Below are 23807 nucleotides of genomic sequence, written 5' to 3' on the forward strand. Positions count from 1 at the left end.
TACTGCCAAACATTTCCATGTTAAAGGCTTTACTTTTTTTAATTTTATTTTAACGAAGACCAGCCTTTTGAAGTTGAATGCAAAGTGTTTAGGTGTAAATGTGAGACCATTGGTTATGCAGCAAAATATCTCAATCTCAAATACCCCAATCATCGAACTTGTGAGAAAAAGTATTCGGTAGATGGGCTGAATTGAAGACCATCAAATGAAATGCTGCCTCTGCCAGGAAGGTCCAACTTAAGAATGTATCCAACTAAGGATAACGCACTGCACACTCCTAGGTCTCAGGGCGCACAATCTCCTTCATGCCCAGTTTCTGATACTTCATACGGAACGCGCTACAGTATCTCTCCCCCTCTCCAGCTCCCCGCCTCCCCACAGGTCAGAGGTCGTTGGTGCACTAAGGTTGCATTTAAGATCACAAGCTTTTAAAATTGTTGCAAGCTTATAAGATAATCAACCCTCCCCCCACCACCCGTTTATCATGATCATGAAATCCACAGTGCTTGGATATTTACCCTTGCCCACTCCCTGCACACATGCATTTGTGGAGCAGAGATACTAGCATCCTAGGAAAGGTCTTATTTATTTATTTAGAATTCTTAGAAAGCGCTACATGCCCACAGGCCTCAGAGCACTACAAAGAAAACAACAGTTACAAATGACAACTTACACACTGGAAGGAGCCAGTGGAGCTAACCGCTATGGGCACCAGTACCGGTCATCCCTTACCACCCTACTACAAGTTCCCTTTGTGGGTCCTCCCTTAACGTCTGATTTTACCAGGCGTTAAGGACCCGCAAAGGGACCTTAGAGCTAATAACGGTACCGCAAGTTGCGGTACCGTTATTAGCGCCTACCCCATTCCCATTGAACCCTATGGGGGCTCAAATGGGAATGGGGAAGGGCCCTGGTGAATGGGGAATTACCGCCCCCGCCAACCTTGGAATGGGGCAGTAATAGCTCCATTCACCAGGGCGGAGTCGGTAAGGGTTTGGAGGCAGCCATGGCGCTAACAGCGCCATGGTTACCTCCAAACTCGTAATGACCCCCAAAGAATAAGTGTCAAACTACTAGTTTTAAATTAGAGGAACCCATAGGTAGATATTTACACACGTTTAGAAAGTTGAGCAGGTTACTGTTTTCACACCCCACCAGCACACAGTCCCGGTTCCTCTGAGAACACCAGTCATCGAGTTCTATTCTGCGCAGGAACTTTAGATCAGAACATCGCACTACCCATGGCCCAGATCTAGCCCAAAGCCATGAAAGTACTTTATTTCGTAAGGCTTCTCGTGGTTCTTTTCCAGTAGGTTTCGCCACATTTGTAATGATGAAGTTCCTGTGGTCCAACACCAGATCTCTAATATATCCATCCTTAGGTGGTGACATATGAGTATTTCTTAAACGAAGAGTCCGCAAGTTAGCTGATTTAGATCCACGGTTTATAGGTCTGAGGAAGCTATCCAGGTGAGGTTTAACAAGGGAGAAATCAGATGCAGGAGATACACATTATGATCTTTAATTGCAGGCTTCTTGAAGTGGTCGGAGCCAGTGTTGCTGCAAGAGTAAAACCCATGTAGTTTGAGATTCATTATCAATACACTTAGGTGGCAAAGCTGTTTGGGAGAAACAGTTTGCTTTGACAATGATCGGGAGTGCCATAGGTGAATCAAACGGAGCTGATTGGCTACATTTTTCAGTATTCTGGACATTATGGGCCTCATTACAAGGGTGGCGCTCCCGTAATGAAGGGTGCCAGTACGGGCCCGGCACCCTTCATTACGGGAGCATCGATTACGAGGCTCCCTTTGCGGGACCCGGACCAGACGTCTGGTAAAACCAGACGTCTTTTCCGGATCCTGCGAGGGGAAGAGGGAGGTAATAACGGGCCACTTGTAATGTGCCCGTTATTACCTCCCTCCCCATTCCCATTGAGCCCTATGGGGTCTCAAATGGGAATGGGGAATGGTTCCTGCAAGGAGGAATTACCAGGTCCTCCTATGTCGGAATGACCCGGTTATTCCTCATTGCAGGAACACGGTATTGGAGCCCGGTATGGATGCAGCCATGGCGCTAATTGCACCATGGCTACCTCCAAACTCGTAATGAGGCCCTATATCTTTTAACAAGTGGAACAAAGGAGGCCAGCCACGCATCAAAGTCATGGGAGGTATCACATCTATTTAGTTCTTTGATGATGGTAGCCCTGGCCTGCCTCCAGGACCCTGAGGTACTGCTTCTATCTAACCCAGTCAGGAAATGTATGGGAGAAGAAACATTAGACTTGGACCACCCTTCCTCTCGTGGCTGTGTTACGGAAGAGGTCAAAATCAAGGGTACACCATTACTTTTTAAGAGATTTTTCAGATTTGTAACCCCAAATGCTATGGATGTATTCATTGGTTGAGCCATATCAGCAAGCATTTTAAGCATGTCAGTGGCCGTTAATATCAGGTGGTAATTCCGTTCCCTTGGCGCAAATTCTCTGCCTTCTGCGAGTACTTAAAGCCAGTACTTCAGACAGGCGGCCCCCCCTTTGAAGATGACACCGCAGCCATCAGGTTTGGGTTCAGGATCTCAGATTAAACAATATCAAGATGTAGAAAAAGAATATTGATTAAGAGTTTAGTAATTTTGGATGATTTTATAACGTAGGAGAAATAAATAGAAAACAATTGACACAGAAGGGCACAGCCACTGTAGAATCAGCCACTGCAGAGGAGGCAAGAATGGAGTGGACTACTCCGCTAAACCAAACATGCGAGTATCTGCAGGTCAGATTTATCAGGTGAAATGTGGCCCCCCACACCATGGGACGGGCCGTTGAACCAGCTCGCCACCGGAGAAGAAACAGGAAGCCCAGAGGACTGCACGCCCAATCGACAATCAGATGATAAAAAGCCGAATGAAGTGCAGACCTTCTGCCGCTGGCCACAGGAACAGGATACGAGCAATGTGGAGGGACACAGACGCCGGGCTGATTAGAAGAAAGGACCCACCAGCACCTACAAGGCAATGGAAACACATCAAGCCACGCTGCATTGCAGCCGCTTCCGATGCTATGCTCTTATGGCGAGTAGCTTTTTCCAGAGCCTTCACCATGCTGTTGAAGGAATTCAACGAAGCCGGAAAATGAATTCTGGTTGTGCTCTGTAAGGTAACCCGAGAAGAGTAACGTATTAATTGGATTGTGAGAACATAACCCTGCTTAGGCAGGACAAGGTCATATGGCTCTTCCTATGCACAACTTTTTTCTGCACTGATCACACAGCAGAGATTTCACAAACACCCTCTCCCTCCCTGCGCACCAACAAAGGAAATGGTGCCAGGCCAGTGTCACAGCGCACCAGCATTTGTAACAGATTCTTAAAGAATATGATCTAGTACCTTGTTATGTGTTCTGGGTCTCTTGTAGAAACTCATTGTTTAGCTCCCCATTCTCTGAAATTGAAAGGGTATCATCTTTGTGAGGCGAGTAGTGGAGCTGGGGGGGTTCTACATGATTTCATCGAAGTACTTTTCATCGTGGGACTTTTCATCGCCACTTTTTCATCGACCAAAACTTTTTTTTATTTTTTTTTTTATTTATGGGGGGTTCCCCCCCAGACCCCCCCCTTAATTAAATAATCATACCCCAAGCCGAACAAAACACCCACCAAAAAATATTTTTTTTAAAAACGAGTTTTGGTCGATGAAAATGTTGGCAATGAAAAGTCCCACGATGAAAAGTACATCGATGAAATGCGTGTATACCGCTGGGGGGGGGTTGGTGATGGAAGGAATGGAAGCAGGCTGCCAAAGTGTTTTATGCAGGGAATTGATCTGTTTCTGGTACAGGAGATTCTGTGACAGCTTGTGAAACAACTCTTTCTTCTGGGATGAGCTAGATCATAGCCTGGCCCACTCCCTCCACCCTGTGCTCTACTCTACCATTGGTCTTGGGAGAATAGCTCAGGAGAAACACTCTCGCCTTGGAAGCAAGACGATGCAGAGAAACACAGATTATATCCCTGAGTCCGAGCTTAGAAACCTCTGGGTATTAAGTGTGTTAAAAATAACCAATTATGATTAAGATATGATGGGAACAGAGAAAAAACGGTGGATGGCCAACCTGTAGGCATCCAAAGCACTATGGTCGTGGAGATGTATCTCTGTGCATTTGTAATATTGGCAGGTAAACAAACCTTTCCCTTGAATGAGCATTTCAATGATCAGAACCAGAATTCAGGTCTTCTTGCATCTGGTGCCGGCTTCGTAAGGATCCCTATAGGAGTCGGTCAAAGCAGGCCCAAGAAGAATTGTTCAACTTGATTTGTGTCAGAACATGGCCAAGCATGCATGAAGCAATGAGTGGGCAAGAGACTAAAATAGCAATCTGAGAAAATCCAGCTCGGTCTTCAACTAGGGACCATACTATAGTATAACCCAAAGCTGCGCCCAGACATGCATTTGGAAAGCAGTGCCGGAGCCTGCCACCTTTTGGTTGTCCAGATGTTCTAGACCACAGCTCCTACAGCCTAGCAGGCACAGTCAATTATGATGGATCACGGGCATATGAGAAGGGACATGACGCTTGTGGATGTTAATTGGTTATTTACCCACACATTGACTGCCCATGGCCATGCAAATCCCTAAGGCCATTCCCACTTAGTCCCTGCCCCTCCCTGCCCAAAACACCTCCTCATGGGAACAATTAGAGCTCGTTTTAACACAGACTTACAATCAAACTTTGCACTCGAAGTGACTGCCAGTGTTTATTCAAAGCAGTCTTCTGGGAGTTAATAACTTAATTGCAGCTGTTAATGCGCTACTGGTGTAATAATAATGTCTAAACAAGGTCTGCCTTCAACCAGTCTATTTCATAAGCACCAATCATGCCCTTTACTGTAGTCTTATTACAAACGGCTATTGGCAAAGCCAACTGTTTTGGCATGATATGATATGATATGATATGGCATTTGTAACGCGCCTATACACAAGTGTTTCAAGGCGCTGCATGTAAGTATTAGCCATTTTCCAGGCACTGCTATTATCTCCCCTGGTACTTTCACCATTTTGCAGCTGCAACCACTGATGACCAGTTAATGCCACTATGGCAGTGCCTTTCAAATGCCTTTGCCATGCTTATACAAAAGCCCAAACTGTTCGCATTGCCAGTGCTTGTTTTTAGTGCACTGAGGAACAACGCAATGTGATGCCACCCCCTGTTTTGTCAATGGGTGAAAGGTTGTGTGCCATCACTGCCTGTGATGTCGCTTGGGTTTGCTGGTCAAATAACATCACTTCCTGTGATGTCCTCAGAGGCCAAGGGTCATGTGATGTCACTTCCACCACCCCTGGCATTTTGGTGAAATGACGTACCTGGCCTTACACACAGGAGCTTATTTCTGCTTCTGGTCAAACAAATTCCCGTATCGACCCCTGGGGCACACCGAACAAAGACAATATAAATTACAAATTGCAGTACAGAGACATTGGGCCTCATTACGAGATTGGAGGTAGCCATGCCCTTAATAAGGGCATGGATGCCTCCAAACTCGAGTCCGGGTTCCTTGAATGAGGAATTACCGGGCCATTCCAACCTCGGAGGACCCGGTAATTCCTCATTCAATGTACCCATCCCCATTCGAGCCCCCATAGGGCTCAATGGAAATGGGCAGGGAGCTAACAACGGGCCCGTTAATAACGGGCTCGTTGTTAGCTCCCTGGTCCCCTTGCGGGACCCGCAAAGGACGTCTGGTCTGACCAGACGTCCAGAGCGGGTCCCGCAAGGGAACCTCATAATAGGGCGGAATGGGTTTAACGGCACCGGCACCTTTACCGCTGCCGTGTAAACTATTCCGCCTGGGTCCTAATGAGGCCCATTTTCTCTGAAAAAACACAATGGGGGTCATTCCGAATATGGAGGTAACCATGCCGCTATTAGCGGCATGGCTACCCCCATACTGGGTACCGGGTCTATGTTCCTTGAATGAGGAATTACTGGGCCATCCGTTGGAGGGCCCGGTAATTCCTCATTCAAGGAACCCAGACCCGGTACATCCCCATTCCCATTGAGCCCTTATAGGGCTCAATGGGAATGGGGAGGGTGCTAACAATAGCCCGTTGTTAGCACCCTGGTCTGCTTGCGGGACCCGACCTTAGCGGGTCCCGCAAGCAGAACTCATAATGAGGAGGTAAGGGGTTGGCGGCTACGGCTCCTTTACCGGCGCCGTTAACCCCTTACCGCCAGGGTAGGTAATGACCTCCAATGACATTTAAAAGTGAGATGAAGCGGAACTTAAGTAGAGGCATCTTTATAACTAACCTACTTGCTGATTGCAAGAGCCAGTCGATGCCTGTTAGTATAGAACACAATGGCACAATAAATGGCTATTTTTTATATTTGGTAAACATGCGTGCCTTCATATGCGTGATGGGCTGATAGGAGGTAGTCTGCAGCAGTTTGGCAGTTACACAAGAACAACGGCAAAGGCATAGATAGGATGTGGCCAGTTGAGTAAGGCCTGTCTTCAATTCAGCTGGGCTCAACTTGCCACATAACTTGCAGGGAAGGGGGCGGGGATGAGCGTTAAGCAAGCAGTTGCTGCTGTTCATATGTTAAAAAAAAAACTGCTCACAGAGTGTACACATAATCTAAAACACTCACGAAGGTAAGACACAGTCACACAGGGAGCAGCAGTGGGGGAAGGAGAACATGAAATCAGGGGTCCAATCAGCCCCAGGATTCAGTCTTTAGCCAGGCTTCCTCCATTAGATGACACCAGGACTGGACTGGCCTATAGGAAACTGTTTTGTGTGGTAACCTCTTTTATTTCTACTTTTTGTCATAGGAAAAGGGTTGGGCTTGCTGAAAATGTGTTATATGGGGCCACTTTGAAAATTATTTGCGGGGCCTCATTTTGTTCCCAGTACACACCTGGATGACATGCAATGTTCATACCTGTTTCTGTACATGCCATAGCTGGGTTTGAATTTCATGTTTTTGGCCAGTATTTTCCTTCTCTGACTGCAGGACTATAGCCGTTTGTTCTGCAATTTATAAGTGTGCACAGGCGCTGCACATCCATTTGTATTAAGCCCTTTCTCACATAGCACCCTCTGATACAAAGGAAAGCAATGGTTGCCTCTGCAGAAAGGCTCTGCAGCTAAAAACAAAGGCAAATAAAGTGTTGCAATGATTTGAGTAGTAGGAGATTTTAACTGGCCATCTGTTAAAAGGGTCAATACGATTGTTTGTAAGCTTTACAAATGGAATACATAATGTGCAGAGTAACAAGGCACTTTCCTGTGTCAAACAAGCTCTACAAGCAGTTAACTATCACACATGCTTGCCTTGTGTAAACCTAAAAGGTAGTACAGCCATAGAGCAGCCCAGTCTTTCACCTTCATTATAAACCACCATCATAGTCATTTATGATAATTCTTGTTCTTCATCATTATCCTTCCCCTTCATAATAGTCTTTAATTCTAGTCCTTTATCATAGTTATTCATCATGTTCATCTTTTAATTTAGTCCTTTTTTATCATGGTCCTTCATCTTAGCCAATGGTCATTGACCTTCATCATAGTCTTTTGTCATGGTCTTTCTATTTCATCATGGGGCGGGGAAATGGAATAGGTTGAGGTGCGGGGTTCCGGGGGTGTGGGGCAGTCTCCCCCCGTTTTAGTGGTGTTTGCAGGGGGTCTCCTTCTGCAGTAGATCCAAAAGAATTAGGTAAAATAAATTAGGTCAAATGGGCAGTAGGTCAAGTGTTTATTTTAGGTCAAACAACCCATATCCTCCTTTGTCATAGTCTTTCTTTGTCACAGTCCTTCATAATAGCCCTTTTCATTTATCATATTACTTCCCATAGTCTTCGCCATTCCTTCCCCTTCATCATAGTCCTTTGTCCTTGTCTAGTGCTTCTTCTCTATTATTACAGCCCTTTATCATAGTCCTCTTCCTTCCTTCATTATAGTCCTTCGTCATAATGTTTGTTTATTTCAGTCCATTCTCTTTTATCATAGCACTTTGTCAAAGTCCTTCTCCTTCTCCCTACTCCTTTTCCCTAGTCCTACTTCGTTTTCCTAGTTCTTCATTCTACTCCTTCGTTCTAGTCCTGTATCCTAGTCATTCTCCCTAGTCCATCATCCCAGACTTTCTTGATCATCTTAGCCCTTTCTCTTTATCCTAGTCCTTCATCCTCCTCCTTCATACTAATGCTTTTTCATCCCAGTGTGGCATCCTAGGTCTTCCCACTCATTCCTCCTAATACTTGGTCCTAGTCCTTCAACCCAGTCCTTCTCTGTCTTCTTAGTCCTTTGTTCTAGTTCTTCATTTTAGTCCATCTCTTACATTTCAGTCCTTAGTCCTAGTCCTTAAGTTTTAGTCCTTGTCCTAGTCCTACTTCAGCATCGTAGTCCTTACTCCTAGTCTTTCATGCTAGTTCTTCGCCTTCTCTTTTGACAAAATCCTTCCCATTAATCATGGTCCTTCATCCCACTTACTACGCATGATGAAGGGCTAGGGAAAGGAATATGATCAAGGAGATGGTCTAAGACTGTGGCGAAGTAGGAGGACTGCGATGAAGGATGACAAGTAATATAAATAACTATTCCAAAGTACTATGATGAAGATAAGGATTATGATGATGAAGGAGAATGACTATGACAAAGGGGAGACTATGATTAAGAACTATGATGAAGGAGATGGACAAGGATTAATGTTTAGGGTGAAAATATTAAGTACTATGAAAAAAGTGAAGGACTCAGATTAAGGACTATTATGCAGGAGGTAGACTAGGACAAAGTACCATGGCAAAGGAGAAGGACTGTGACTAAATAAATGTACTATGATGAAGGGCTATGACAAGGGAGAAGGATGAGAACAAAGGAGAAGGCGCAGGATGATGGACGTTGATGGAGGACTATGACAACAAAGAAGGACTATGATGAGGAGAAAGACTGTGAGGAAGTAATATGACAAAGAAAAAGGACTTTAATGAATGTCTATGTTTCTTCTTCTTTATTAGAAATGTTCACACTTGTTTTTCTCCTTCATCGTAGTCCTTTGGCCTAGTCCTTCATCACGGTCCTTCTCCTTCATCATATAACTTCATCAAAGACCTTATCCATTGTCATAATCCCTTTTTCATAGTTCTTCATAATTGTTCAACTTCTTCATTCTAATGCTTCTCCTTCACAAGATATTAAAGTATCATGAATAACAGAAGAAACGGAAGAGAAAGATAGAAAATGTTGGGTGTCATCAGCATAAAAATGGTGAGACAACCCAAAGGAGGAAATGATAAAAGCAGGAGAACTCTAAAATAAAGGAGAATGGCTATATTGAAAGTCTACAATGAAGCATAAAGACAAGGAAGGACGGCTGTGATATATGAAGGAGAAACACTGTAACAAATATATAGACTGTGGCTCTGATGAAGGATATGGACTATCATGAAGGACAATGGGAAGGAACATGGCTGTGACAAAGGAATATGATGAAGATAAAAGATTGTGATAAAAGAGAGGGAACAGGACAAATTATTAGGACTATGATAACGGGCTGCTATGTAAGAGCATGATGAAGGACTGGCTAAGATGGCAGACTATGATGAAAGAATATAACAAAGGAGAAGGACTTTGATGAACCAGGAGAAGAACTTGGACGAAGAGCCATGATGAAGGAACATAACTATGATGTAATACTATAAAGAAGGAAAAGGACTATGATGAAGAAATATCCTGAAGGAGAGGGACTATGATGAAAGAGGAGTACCACTAGGCCACAGATCTGTGATGAAGGAGCAGGACTGTGTTGAAAAACTGTAACTTTTGGCAACTGACATTGCCTCTAACTTTTCTTTGAATGTTACTGTTCTTTGCTCTGCTCTGTTCATTTTTCTATTTCTCCTGTTCTGCCTTATTCTTCGTCTTATCGTCCTTTCTTCCTCTGTCTACCTTTGATACTGTGCTCCTGTTGGCCAGAGCCCATCCTACTGCTGCTCTTTCTGATCTTATACCTTGTGACCCTATACATTCCTCGTTTATATGTAAGGTCGATCTTTCCTTGCTGTCTTATCTTACTTCTCTCCTTAATATCTCCCTTCAATCTTTGACTTTTCTTTCATCCGACAAGTATGCTACCATTCTCCCTATCCTGGAAAAGCCTTCCCTTGACCCTTCTCTTCCTTCCAATTGTAGGCCTATATCTCTTCTCCCTTTTCTTTCTATGCTCTTGCAGCATCTGGTCTACTCTCAAGTCTCGCTCTTTATTTCTGCTAACTCTATTCTTCCTCGTTTTCAATCTGGTTTCCATTCTCTTGATTCCACTGAGACTGCATTTGTTTCGGTTTGTGACTTGCTACTTTCAGCATGGTATTCTAAGTATTCTTCTTTATTATTTCTATTGGATGTATCGGCTGCTTTTGATACTGTTGATCATATATTGCTTCTCTCTTCTCTTTCCACTTTTGGGTTTTCCAGCTCTGTACTTTCTTGGTTTCAATCTTATTAGTTGAACCGTACTTACTCGCTTTCCTGGGCTGGCAAATGCACTTCCGTCTTCCACATGGTGTTCCCCAGGGCTCTATCTTGGGACCCTTTCTATTTTCTCTTCACACTTCTCCTGCTTTTATCCTTTCTTCATTTGGGTTGTCTCACCATTTCTATGCTGATAACAAAACAACTTTTTCTATCTTTCTCTTCCTTTTCTTCTGTTATTCATGATACCTTAATATCTTGTCTCCTGTCCATCAAATCTTGGATGTCTGATCATTTTCTTGTTCCTTATTCTTCTAATGCAGAAGTACTTTCTTTCCTGCTACTACTATTCTGTCAGGATGCAGGGCAGGAAGAAGGGTAAAACATAGAAAGTAGCAAGTATGGCAGGGAGTACATGGGGGATGTCTGGGGGTTACACACATATGGGGCACAATCTCATGGCAACATTCGACCTGTGTCACTTCTTCCTCATTACTCTAGCGCCTTAGGAACCCCCTTTAAGCTCGTTCCCCCAACTGCCACTCCACTGAAACTGCTCTCATGGATGTCTTCAACTGCATTGCCTCTGCTAAACATTCAACCTTATCCTCCTCCACTTATCTGCTGCATTTGATACCGTCAATCACTCTGATATCTTCAATACTCTCTGCTTAGGATTCATGATCAAGCACTTGCCTGATTCTTGTCCTACATTGCACCGCATCAATTCTCTGTTTCCTGGAACAGCAACATCTCTCAGCCTCTCACTTCACTAGTCTTACTGTTGGTGTTCTGCAAGAGTCTGTCCTGGTCCCCCAACTCTTCGCAATGCACACCTATGCTCTCGGGGCACCTATCTCCTCCTTTGGATTCTCATACCAACTCTTGGCAGATGACACACAAGTCTTTTTCTCATTCCCTGAACTCTCCATTGACCTATCTACTAAAACCTCTGACTATCTCTCTGCTATTAAATACTGGACGACCACAGACTTATGAGGTGATTTTTTTTCCTGCCAAAATATCCCTCTCTTTTCTTCTGCTGCCTATCCAGTTCTCATCTGGCACTCTTCCCTACCTCTCTTCAACTAGAAACCTTTGTGTCACTCTGACCCTTCAGGCGCATTCTCTACCCCATCTCTAAAACTATAATGGTGACTCACCTCATCCTCTTAAATATCAAGAAAATCAGGCACCTCCTTAAAACCACCAAACATCTCCGAATCGCTCTTATCTTCTCTAATCTGGACTACTGTGCCAGTATTCTCTTTGGTCTTCCAACCTATGCATTCTGTCCTGTTGACAAGATTATTAACTTTGCTACCAGGACTCTCATTGAACTCCCTCGCTTTAATCCTACTTCCTCCTATCACCGGCAGGCTGGCTGGCTTACTATACAAACAGGGTCAATTTCAAATTTCTCCCACTAGTGCATAAATCCATCCACAGTAAGTCACTGCTGTATCTATCCTCTTCTATCAACCCCTACACACTTCGCTCTCCCTTCTCCACCTCACCCACCATGTGCTTCCACTCGTCTCTGCTCTTGCACTCTTCTTGCTCCGCTTACTTGGATCTCCCTCCCCTCTGCAATTTGAAACACGGTCCAAATCCATGTATTTAAAGAATATTGAAAGCCCACCTTCTTGCTTCTGAGCTATGTTCTTGACTCATCTCTCCAGCCTACTACCTACATCCTCCCTATCGTTAACCAGACAATTCCTTTATGCCCCCCACACAAAAGCACCTAATAGTTTGAGGTCACAGTTGATGGTTAGCTGGCTAGACTGCCTACCCATTGACACTTACTTGTTCTAAGTTTGTATTTTGTGTGCTCCTTTGTGAACAAAATAGCTTGTTTCCCTGTATATATGTATGCAAGCAAATACATAACTAAATGAGAAATGCCTATGACAAGGAGTGAAGGAAGGAGAAGGACTATGATGAAGAACAATGACAAAGGACTATGTCCATATTAGGGAGAATTCTCCTTCTAGGGCTAATTTCCCTCACCTAGTGAGTCCCTCAGCAGCTTTTCTGGATTTCTGGAGTTTATTTTTTTTCACTTGGTAAGAGTGTACACTTTTTGTCCACTCTTACATGTGTTTTGCCATGTGTGTTTCTGCTATTTGTGTGATCTTGGGCTCTGGAACACACCACTCCAGGAGCCCCTTTGTTGTGTGTTACACAGCACCTTTAGTGCAGTACACAGGGTTGCTTTGAGACTTCCCTCTGACTCCATGTCTCTGGGGCTGACTACTGTCCCACAGAGAAAGGTAAAGTTGCCATTAACTTTACATAGTCACTTGTACCACAGACCCAGTACACCCCATCTTACATGGAGTACTGGAAAGGGTTAATCTGTACCCCTTTTTTTCTGTACCTCCCTGAGCTTTGTTTTGCTCTCTTAACAATTAGAATCGGCTGGTGGCCGTGGTATCTACCCTAACTTTTCTACCGCGAATATATTATATAAACGTGGTATTGCTTTTGGCTATTTTAGCAGCCTCAAGCATAACCCCGCTTGACCAAATACCCATTCTTTTTGCTCCGGTCGGGGTTATTCGCCATTTCTTTTGTTAAGGTCTTTCTTGTGTTTTACTTTGCTCGGCAAACCAGGTTTGCCTTCTTTGTTCACCGTCTTTTGGTGGGCTTCTGCAGAGAAGCCCTCCTCTTAGCACCTGGGTGTCTAGGTGGGCTGAATGTGAGGGAGGGGTGTAGTCACCGCATACACAGGGTATCCTAGGAAACCCAAGTCGCACTTTGCCATGATTGGCTGAGGTGGTTGTCCAGGCTGGACAACCCCCCTGCTGCGTGATTGACAGCCAGGCTGTGTGAATGGGGGATTTTGGCATAAAAGGCAGGAATCTTGGGCTGGAAGTCAGAGTTGCTACTGGAACTGCAAGGAACCGAAGAGAAGCGGAGAGAATGACGACTGCTGCAACTACCCCGTCCCGGTGAAGCCCTGCTGCAGTCCTGAGCTATCTACCCTTCAACGACTAGAGAATATCCAGTCCGGAGTCTTCTTCCCTTGAGCCTGGTGGGGATAACCAGCTCATCTTCTACGGCCAGAGGATCCTCTTTGTGGTCAAAATCGCTGCACACTACTGTAGTGGTCCGGATAGCCATCTGAAGAGCCTCTCCTGTTTTAAAGGAGTGCACCTTTTATTTACCGTCGCTGCTGCTGGCTTCATCCCTGTGTGCTGCAGATCCCTCCAGACGTCCTCCTTATCTCCATGACTGAAGCTCCAAGAACCGTGGGTCTGCAGGAAACTACCAGGAACAACTGCCGTGGCACCAGCTTCTGCTTGAAATAAGGTACTGTGCTCTGCTTAAGGAATTAGGGTGAATCCCTTTTCTTCGCCTCCAAGGCTTGCCCTTGTCTTCCCTCCTTCTTATAACATTTGCTTCCTCTGTTGACAATATCCAAGTACTCCTGGCTACGTTGAATCTTGAATTGTCTGACTGTGTGATCCTCGGCAACAGGAACCCGGTTCCACTTTGACACTGGCTCCGGCCTATTGACTTTTGTATTTCTGTCAGCGAGTGTTCTCTGATTCTGTCGGCCTTGACAAAAGTATTGCCTATGATTTTTGCCGCCAACTCTCTCTGGTTAGCCCAGGTGCTAAGTGTGCTTTTTCTGCGGTAACATTTCTTGCCGCGGATACGCGTATCTTTAGTAAGACAGACCTGTCATTACTGTCAAAAAGTGATCGCATCTGTATTCACGGTAACGCTTTTGTTTCACAACACCAGTCTGCCTAACCACAAGGTACTTACCTTGAGCTATTCTGTGCCAAGAGAATTGGTTGTGTGTGGTGTATTTTAGGTGTGGTTTTTGAATTTCTAGAAGTGTTGTGTTTTACTGATATTTTAAAAATAAATGTACTTATATTTTTTACCTGAAACCTTGAGTCAGTGTTTGCTTGAGCTTCAGTAATTGTGGTTCCTTTGTGTAATCTCTGCTGCTGATCACATACTCTTGAGATAAGCCTGGCTGCTCTGCTACTGCTACCACTTTAACGTAGTAGTACAGGCTTGTACCAAAGGTGAGCTTGTATTACCACTTGTAGTCTTAATTGTGTGTAGTGGTCCCTAAGGGCACTGCACAAGATTCTGCCTAACAGTCCATAGAAAAGGAATAGGGTGAATGACTAGAAAGAAAGCAATGAGCTAGGAAAAAGGACTATATTGAAGTAGAAAGATTATGAGGAAGGACTATAATGAACATTAGGACTATGATGAAAGAGTAGGATGAGGGAGTAGGTCTTTCTAGGATGAAAGGTTATGGTGAAGGAGAATAACTATTACAAAGGAGACAGATTAGGACTATGATGAACATTTGTAACTGTGATGAAGGAAAAGGACAATGATGGAGGACTGCGATGTGTAACTATGATGGAAGACTATCATAATAGAAAAGGAATAGGTTGAAAGACTTGGACAAAGAACTAGGGTGAAGAACTAGGGAAAAGCACTAGAGTGAAGGACTGATGAAGGACTATGGCAAAGGACTGTAACAAATGGGAAGTACTATGACAAGGGAATATCATGAAATACCATGATGATGGATAAGGATAAGTCTAATACTGAAAGAGATTATGTATGATGAAGTAGAAGGACTTGACATAGGAGATGGCCTATGACGCAGGAAATACTAAGGTCTCAGACAAAGTACTATGAGGAAGTAAAATGGCTATAACAAAGGACTTTGTTTAAATAGGGACTATGACAAAGGAAAAGTACCAGGACAAGAAGGAGGACTGTGATGATGAATTATGACTTTGGGGAAGGGATACAATGAAGGACTAACATGTAAGAGAAGGAATAAGACAAAGGACTATGATGGACTAAGATAATGGAGAAGGACTGGAACAAAGAGGAATGGCTAGTAGGAAGGACTATGACGATTAGAAAGGACTAGAACAGTGGAAAAACACTATGATGAAGAGGATGGCTATGACTAAAAATATGTCAAAAGTAGCACGATGACAAAGGAGAATGTCAAAGGAAAAGGACTATGACAAAGGATTATGACTAGGTAGATGGATAGATCAGAAAGACTAAAACAGAAGACGAAAGGAAAGAATGTTGAGTTTAAGGACACACAAAATAACAATGTGGGATGCATCCAATACATGCCAACTGCTTTGCCAGTTTCCAAGCCAATCAACATTTTGGTTATTAACACCTCTGCTCTTCTCTGTGAAAATCTGTTTTGGCATAAGTTGGTGCTAGACTGCCATCCTGTGCCAAACTAATAAACACCTCTGGTAGTATCATTCATCTCTCCTATGGCAAAATGTCCTCCCACTCCTCTGCACCCCCTTTCACCTGGGATGTCCCCCTCACTCCCATGGCAGCAGCATGTACCAGCCCCCAACGGTTCCTCCCTGAATGTCGTTCATCTATTGTTAAAGCACAACAGCTCTCATATAAATGTACCTTCAAGGTATTGTGCAAATATACAGCAATGGATCATATTTTCTAAAAAAAAATGCAATACACTGATTAATAAACAATAGGCTCACTCCCAAAGGAGCCAAAGCCATTCAAATCGAACCAGCGTAGATCAGGACATGTTTGCTCAGAAAAGGTAGACCTTTAATCTGGTACTGTGCTCACTAAGATCAGGCACAGCAAAATGGCCAAGGTCAGTAGTGACTGACAAGCAGCCCGGCGACAATAACATATTGTGTTACACAATGTGTATCAAACCTCAGCGCTAAGAGTGCTTTGCAAATGTCCACGTCTATACATGATAGATAATTAACACAACTCTACCAGGATTCCTCTTGATAGAATATAAAATGACCTCCAAAATCAATTACTGTTACAGCCACTTGTAATCAGGCAACATCCGCAGGACAGCGGTGTTAATCCCCAGTTTTGGTACCACGGGATCCTATGGGAATTTTAAAGGATTGTGTCTAATTCTGCCTCAGTGATTCCTCCACTTTGCTAATGCATGTCGAGGCAATACCTCCAGCCAAGTGCTTGATGAATGCCCTCCATGTTACTGCCAAACTCGTAGTATAGCAGTGCGATAAATGAGGCAGTTATTCCTTTAGCACCACATTTTTATACCTGGCCATTCTCATAATGCGCCTCGGGGTGTTTCTGCCACAACTTGTTTTTTCCTTTGCCTGCAAACTCGTAATGAGGCCCCATGTGTCAACAATACTCTGTGTTCTGATATTTACTTTTTACTTATGAAGAAAATGTACTCTGATTTTCTGTGTTGGCGCCTTTGATGCTGAAACGCAGTGGAGGAAAACTAAACCTGCTGCGGGCGTATCAACACCTGCCTGGAGCTGATAGGTGAGGAAGTTAATACCTTATGCAAAGTGCTGCAGCTGGCTGGTGCTGGTGCAGGGCAAACAGGGTGGATACGGGCGTGTTTGCTGCAATCACACTCTCCTCCTGGCAGCATGCCATGGTGCTGTTGTGCAACCTTCATAAAATGGCACATATTTGGGGCTTGCAAGTCGGGGAGGGGTGAGGGCTGAGAGGCTGTGTACCTGTTGCTGATTCAGCGAGATTGATGGTTGGAGAAGTGGGCCCTCAAAGGTCAACATCCGGTCAAAATGCGGATGTCAAGGAATTAAGGCACGCTCGACTAGTGTCCAGCAAAGAGCATAAAGCTACAGCTCCCCACTGCTCGGTTTTCATAGCCGGCACACTGGGCGAGGCAACCCCCCTGCATTGAGCAGGATCTCCAAAACATTTACACTTACAGGTGGCGGTAACAATGCCCTTTAAAAAAGCCTTGGAAACAAACATTGGCAACGTCAACTATTTTGGCTTTTGTGTAGGGATGACATAGTATTTGCCAGGCACTGCATTAATGGTGCAAACTGACTATACGATGGCAACAGTTGGACACTTTTGATTACCTGGGCATGGTGTTGTGCTCCTGTACATGCCTATTAGCTATACAGAATCAAAAAATGTTAGCTTTGTCAATGCTTGTTTCTTACAGGACCGCAGGGCAAGGGACAGGTATACATCAAGTGGCTGAAGGTACACTTGGTTGTGAAGTTTAGCCATGAGTATCATTTAGATGGAATTGTGAAGATTAGCCATGCGTCACATTCAGATAGAATCGTGAAGATTAGCCATCGAGAAGAACTTTGAGAGTACCCAGTGTACTAACCCACCTCCTCCTGCTCATCTCCTACACACACCCCAAGTACTATACATGCCCATGGGCTACCCAAACTACACACAAACACACACCCAACATAACTAACACTTGCATACAACAAAAATCCCAGGCACTGGTCCTTACCCCTACAGATACAACACGCCAGTGCACGCAACCATAACCTTAAACACCAGCCAATGTTTAAATACCAGCCAATTTACACATAAAACACACACCAAACATAACATACATTCACATACATCAAACAACACAGGCACCGGGCCCCACCCTTATGGATACAAGCCAGTGCATACAAGCAACCCAACACACACAAACGCCAGTTTCACCTGGTTCTGGAAATATCCTAACTTGCATAGCCACGGGAGCACCTGGAAACTGCCCCTGGGTGGTAGTGATGAGCGGTATAAGTTAACAAAACAAAACATTACACCAGTAGTGATTTACAGGTGCAATTAAGCCCTTAGAAAGAACTCTGGCAGGACCAAACAATCCCAAGCCCCTACTCACGTGTTCTCACCCTCTTAGCTGTACACTGTGCAATAGCTTTGGTTTATTAGTGGTGCTAAACTGCCATCTCATATCTAAAACTAAAAACAGGATGCTGCAAGAAAAATGAGCACCACACAATGCTGTTTCTTTAAGAGGCTGTAAAATGGATTCCTAGCTGAGGGTTAAAGTTTCAGAAAAGGGGAGTGGGATACGTCACATGGCTGTGGGGAATGAAATTAAGCTAGCATTGATCAACTTACCTCTAGCGATTGTCTTCATAGAAGTCCTTTGAAACTCATCAATGGCTCAGGGACCATTGGTGGCCCAGCTTAAAGGTTGTGGAGCATTGGGGAATCAGTTGGAAAATGTTTGGTGAATGCAAACCTTGAGTGCTTGCTTCTAATGATAAGGCTGGGCCACAGCCGCCAGCAGGTACATCCAAGCACCATGGCCTTGAAAGCATCTTTCTCCGCCTGCAGCGGACGGCAGCAGGCTGCATGTGATGTAAAGATGACTGTGTCGCCTCAACAGGCCCTCAAAGGCATATCACCATATTAAAAAGCAGAACATTCGCCAATCTATTAAAGCAAAGTTGGGCCATAGTCATTGCCCCTTTTTCTGGCGCCCGACGGCAAACTTCCAAAGGCACTGGTGTCCCTCTCTGGACAAGGGAAGAAGTCACAACAAAATAGTACACACACCAGATGGTAAACCGACTCCTTTAAATACTCAAAAGGACGTTTTTGGGGTTAACAGAAAACTCAATACAGGAAAACTCTATTTTTCACATGACATAAATACATCCATGGCATGCGGGTTTGAATGTAGCCAGATGAGTATCTTGCAAAGTTTGATACTTTTTCCAGGGACCGAAATTGAGACCGGATAAACAGAAATTAAAACCAGCTCTTGGGTATCCACCATTAACCAGTGACCAGGAGCTACCACTGAAACACGAGGTGCTAGTGCATAGCGTTCCGCAAATCTAACTTCCAGATAAAATGCAAACTTATAATTTGTCCCTTATTAATGACCTGTCATGCTTTAAATGTCTTATAAATATGTATATGTCCCAATGTTTATTTACAGTTTGTCCCAAATAAGGGATACATTACTCACCGTAATCGTATTTCTGATGCTCCTATCTTCTTAGATTCACATGTGATGCATAGGCCGACATCTAGTGGAAGCTGCAGAGTATTACAGTTGTTTTCGAAACTCGAAAGGGGATGTTGACAGGGCGTACCAGTAATACTATCCCTAGTGGGACATCTGCTGTACCCATGGTCCTTCACGCGTCGTGGTCCCTCAGATTGTTAAACGTTTACTTGTGTTCTTATGCGAAGCATTATGCTACTTTATCTATATTGCTGCTTTCAAAACAGTGTCATATACTACAAATCCGTGCCTGAGCCAGTGATTGCATGTCCATCTGCGGGTCACAATGCCTCAGCCCAAGCACACTCAATGTGGAGGATTGGTGATGGTCACTGAACGGACACAAGGAGGCTCACACACCACAGTGTGATAGGCGTTGCTCAACTCTGACCACCACCAATATGGGCATATGTACAAGAGTGGCTGCAGCATGACTGCCACACTCATGAAAGCCAAGGTAGATTTAGGAAAGGGAACCATGTTCTGTGCTGCTTTGTTCGGTGCCACATTTTTTCATTCTGTCCGAACCTTTTTTAACCAATTTAACACTGGGAGGCACATTTGTATCATACAGCCCCTTACATTGAATTCTATATGGCCACAGGGTAACTCAATCCTGCTTTCTTTGCTTGTATAGCAAACGTGTGGGCATTTGCTGTCCACGCTGACCGGTTGGGAGAATGTGTCAGGATTTACCATTAAGCAAGATGTAACGAAGTGATTTTGTATAGCACAACTTCTGCCATTTTAGCAGCCTCTTCATGCTAGGTCTTTTGGAATGGGAAGTGGTGAAGTGTGGGCCAGAGTCCCTTTCATACAAAGGGTAAAATGCAAAGAGCCGTTTCTTTGGATGGCTGAAAGCACCTTCTTAGGGAGCTGGTACTTTCAGGGTGTGGACCATATGTTGCCAGTGCGCACAAAAGACTAACTCAGACTGGAAGAGCACTGTTCCTGATTGTTTGTGTTTGATCCTTTGCATTTCAAGTACAAAGAAAGACAATTGTGGCACAGGGTGTTTCAGGTGCGCTTTTTGGAAACATTTTTATTTCTCCTGAACATTTTGCACAGGAAAGGATTAACTTGAATTGGCTGCAGACAAAGCAGAGAGTGAATAATTGGGAGAGACTATCGATAGCGGAATTCCCATTAAGAAGTGCAAATGTCGGGTGATTAGACGTGTGCGGGTGTGGCATACCGACCACCATGATGTGTGAAAACTATGACTATAAGGTGGGTCTACGCATATACGACCACATCACCCCAGCCCTCATCGGCCTTCACTGGCTCCAACTTCACGCACAAATCACCTTCAAGCCTGGCTGCATCATCCATAAGGCAGTCACCCTCAAGTCACCCAGTTACCTTGTGGAGAAAATCTGCATCTCTGGTGGAGAGTGAACCACCAGAAGCTGGGATACGTGCAGACTTGAAATCCGCCACTGCAAAAAGGCAAAGACCAGATGCAAGCCTTCTCTGCCTACGCCCCAAGAATAGGGAACCTCCTCCCTGTCAGCATCAGACTCGCTCCTACAATTCAGAAGAGAACTCAAGACCAACCTCTTCAAGGAATCTCTCTGTCTCAACACCTATGCCATCCCATCGCCCCTCGCTCCACCTAACTCGCTAGATGCCGCCCACCCCTTTTCTCCCTGCCACCCGGTACATCTACACCCCTCCTCTGTGTCCTTCTATATCCCACCTCCTGCTGTATATCTGTTCTGTTGTTACCTCTGAAAAGTGCTCCGTTGCTTCTCGAAGCTAGGTCCACACTCAATAAATACCATCATAATAATAATATTTTTAAACTTTTTTTATTGCTATATGGTTAATTTCAAACCTTTACCATTTTATCAAATTACACAAATAAAAGACAGAAACCAAGATATAAATAACTAAGAACAAAATAATAGAAAAGGAAGATTTTTGAAAAATAAGAAACATAGATACAATTACAATATTAAATTCTTTGCATATAGTGTGTTAGGTTTAAGAGAAGAAAATAAAGGAAAAATCATTACGCTTGGGGAAATACAATGTCTAAAAAGATCGTCAATGCAAATGTCATTTTATAACGTTTTCCTCTACACATGAGCCCCCAACAATCAGAGGTGCCCCGTGAGGGCATGTCGGATATTAGAGGCCCTAGATATTTAGTTCTTAGTGGTCTGAGTTTCGAGCAACACAGTGTAGGATGTTTTAATGTCTCTTCTGTGGCTTTGCAAAGTGTACCGGCCTCAGTTCCGTCAGAGTTCATTTGTGCATGAAGAGATTGCGATGTTGAGCGCTAGGAAATTTGCGCAGGTATTTAGGGAGGACCTTCACTGATAGATTTTCATATAGCTTATATCGGGCTCTGTCTTTTTCCTGTTTGGGTCCAATCCCAGAGCCATAGTTTTTATTTTGCTGCATCTGGATTCGCTACTAAAGTCTCCACCTTTATATTAGCCTCATCCAGAATTCTTTGACATTTTTGAAACCATAAGCTTTGCACCCAGTCCAACCGATTTTTCTCACTGCTTTAGAACATTTCTCATTGGATTGGTGGCTTTGGCATAATGAGCTTTTTAAAAAAAAAGGATAAGGCTGTCCATACAGCAGTTGTGTATTGAGGTGGTTTATTTTGCCAGGTGGGGCACTCAATGTTGGGGGGTGGGGTCTTGTGTAAGGCACACAGGGTTAACTTTGCTTCTGATACGTGTGGGAGGGGAGATCTAGGGTTTGACAGGGCCTCGTCTATGAACAAGCGACATGTGGTGGAGAGGAATGAGAGGATGCAGATCTCCAGCATCCAGGGGAAACGAGCCGGTCGACAGCCAAGTGGTGTTTCTGAGTAGGGCCAGTTTGTTAATCGTATTTTGATTTTACCCAAAAAGCTTGTATCTGATATTTTCAGCAATCACAAGAGGCAGTTGAGGTATGAGGGGGAGGGAGGGTCTATGTGTGCACTGATCAACTGTCTGCTGGCTGGGATAAAGGTACTAAGGAGGAAAGGAAAGTCTGAGAGCTGAAAGGTTGGACTCTTGGGGGTCCCGGGACTGGGATAACCCATGCATACAACATGGGATTAGTTGTAGGCCTTCCCCTGAAGGATATACACTTAATGAGGGCCTGGCTCCAGTGGGTGGGGTTAATGGTGCCAGAGGAAGCCCAGAGATGGAGAACAGTGTGGGCAACTATAATGAACATCATTTTATCTAGAGCATGTAGGCATAGGGTTCATACCAATGGCACATGCATTAGTCAAGTACCAGTAACACATCACTTGAGCGGATGGATGCGTGATTGACAGTTTTTAGGTCCAATGCTAGAGCTGATGGGTGAAAGATTTCTCCACAGTGTTTAAGAAATTGGAAACTGGGTGAAGTGGTTATACTGTTGGTGTCTTTGATGGGAAGACGCCAACCCTCCCTTGGCAAGAAGGCAGGAAAGAAGAGCATGGCTAGGTGGAAATTGTGAATGAAGGCAGGGGTGGAAATAATGTTCAAAGTGGCCCCATGCTGCACATTTTCAGCAAATAGGCCCAGGGTGCAGACGCCTACAGTGCAGTCTCCAGAGTCCCGTCAGGCCTGAATGAAGGAACTGCTGTTGTGTCAAGTGCTGGCAAGAGAAATGACAACAGGGAGAGGGAGACCACCTGAGAGGCACGTGTTTCGAAGAAACGCTTCAGCGAGTGGAAGGACTGCAGAGGAAAGAAAGAGATAACACAAATGTTAAGGAACTTTTGAGGTGAGAAATGTCCCAGGCCCCATGCCGTCGGCACGATGGAGGGCCTGGGGGGTTAGGCACGGGGTGGGGGAGACAAACGGCGCGAAAAACAAGGGGAGGGGCAGCCAAAGCGGCGCCCCCACCCCCGGCGTTGCCCAAGAGGACACAACAAAAACGGGGAAAGGTGTGAGGAAAAAGCAACAGGGGGGCAATAGGAAGTCCGGCCCCCCCAGGGGTACAACAAAGGGGCAGGGGTGTATAAGTATCCCGTCAGAAACCAAGGAAAGCACGACCAGGTAAGGAGCTCACCTCATTCGGGTAAGCTCCCAGGGCCTGGAAAAGGGGGAGAAGGAAACGTTTTGCCACCCAACCCACCCAGCAAAAAGGCAGAGAAAAGAAAGAAGGAGGAACCAGAACGCCGAGTACTTTCTTCGGTACACGGTAGAAGAAAGTCGTAGGCGGCGGCACGTGACCAGGAACGGATGCCCCAGGGTAACGAAGACTAGCCGAGGAGAAGGCTGGGCATCTACAACCCCTGGACACGAAGTGCCCAAAAGCGAGTTGGTGTTATTTTTTGTTATTGTGATAATTGTTTGGTGTTATTTTCGGTAGAAAATAAACAAGCCTACGGCCTATAATTTTTCCTCGAACAAAAACCTGTCTGTCCTGTTATTTCCATAGCCAGGGTACTAGGAACAAGAGCAAAGGGGAACCCACACTACTCAGTCTATGGACATGAAGGAAGGAATTGATCTAAAGACTGCAATCCCCACACAATCCAGGGTACACCCTGGGCAAAGAGCCTGTAGACCCTTGA

The 23807-nt window shown here is 44.6% G+C and overlaps 1 protein-coding gene across 1 annotated transcript in view; it reads right to left on the reverse strand.

Moving 5' to 3' along the window:
• Positions 1–23807, reverse strand: part of LOC138568611 (polyunsaturated fatty acid lipoxygenase ALOX15B-like) — a 419375-nt gene that overhangs the window by 395136 nt on the left and 432 nt on the right. The window lies entirely within an intron of this gene.

The sequence above is a fragment of the Ambystoma mexicanum genome, chromosome 1p, assembly GCF_040938575.1.
Source record: "Ambystoma mexicanum isolate Mex_15411 chromosome 1p, UKY_AmexF1_1, whole genome shotgun sequence".
NCBI classification, from domain to species: Eukaryota; Metazoa; Chordata; class Amphibia; order Caudata; family Ambystomatidae; genus Ambystoma; species Ambystoma mexicanum.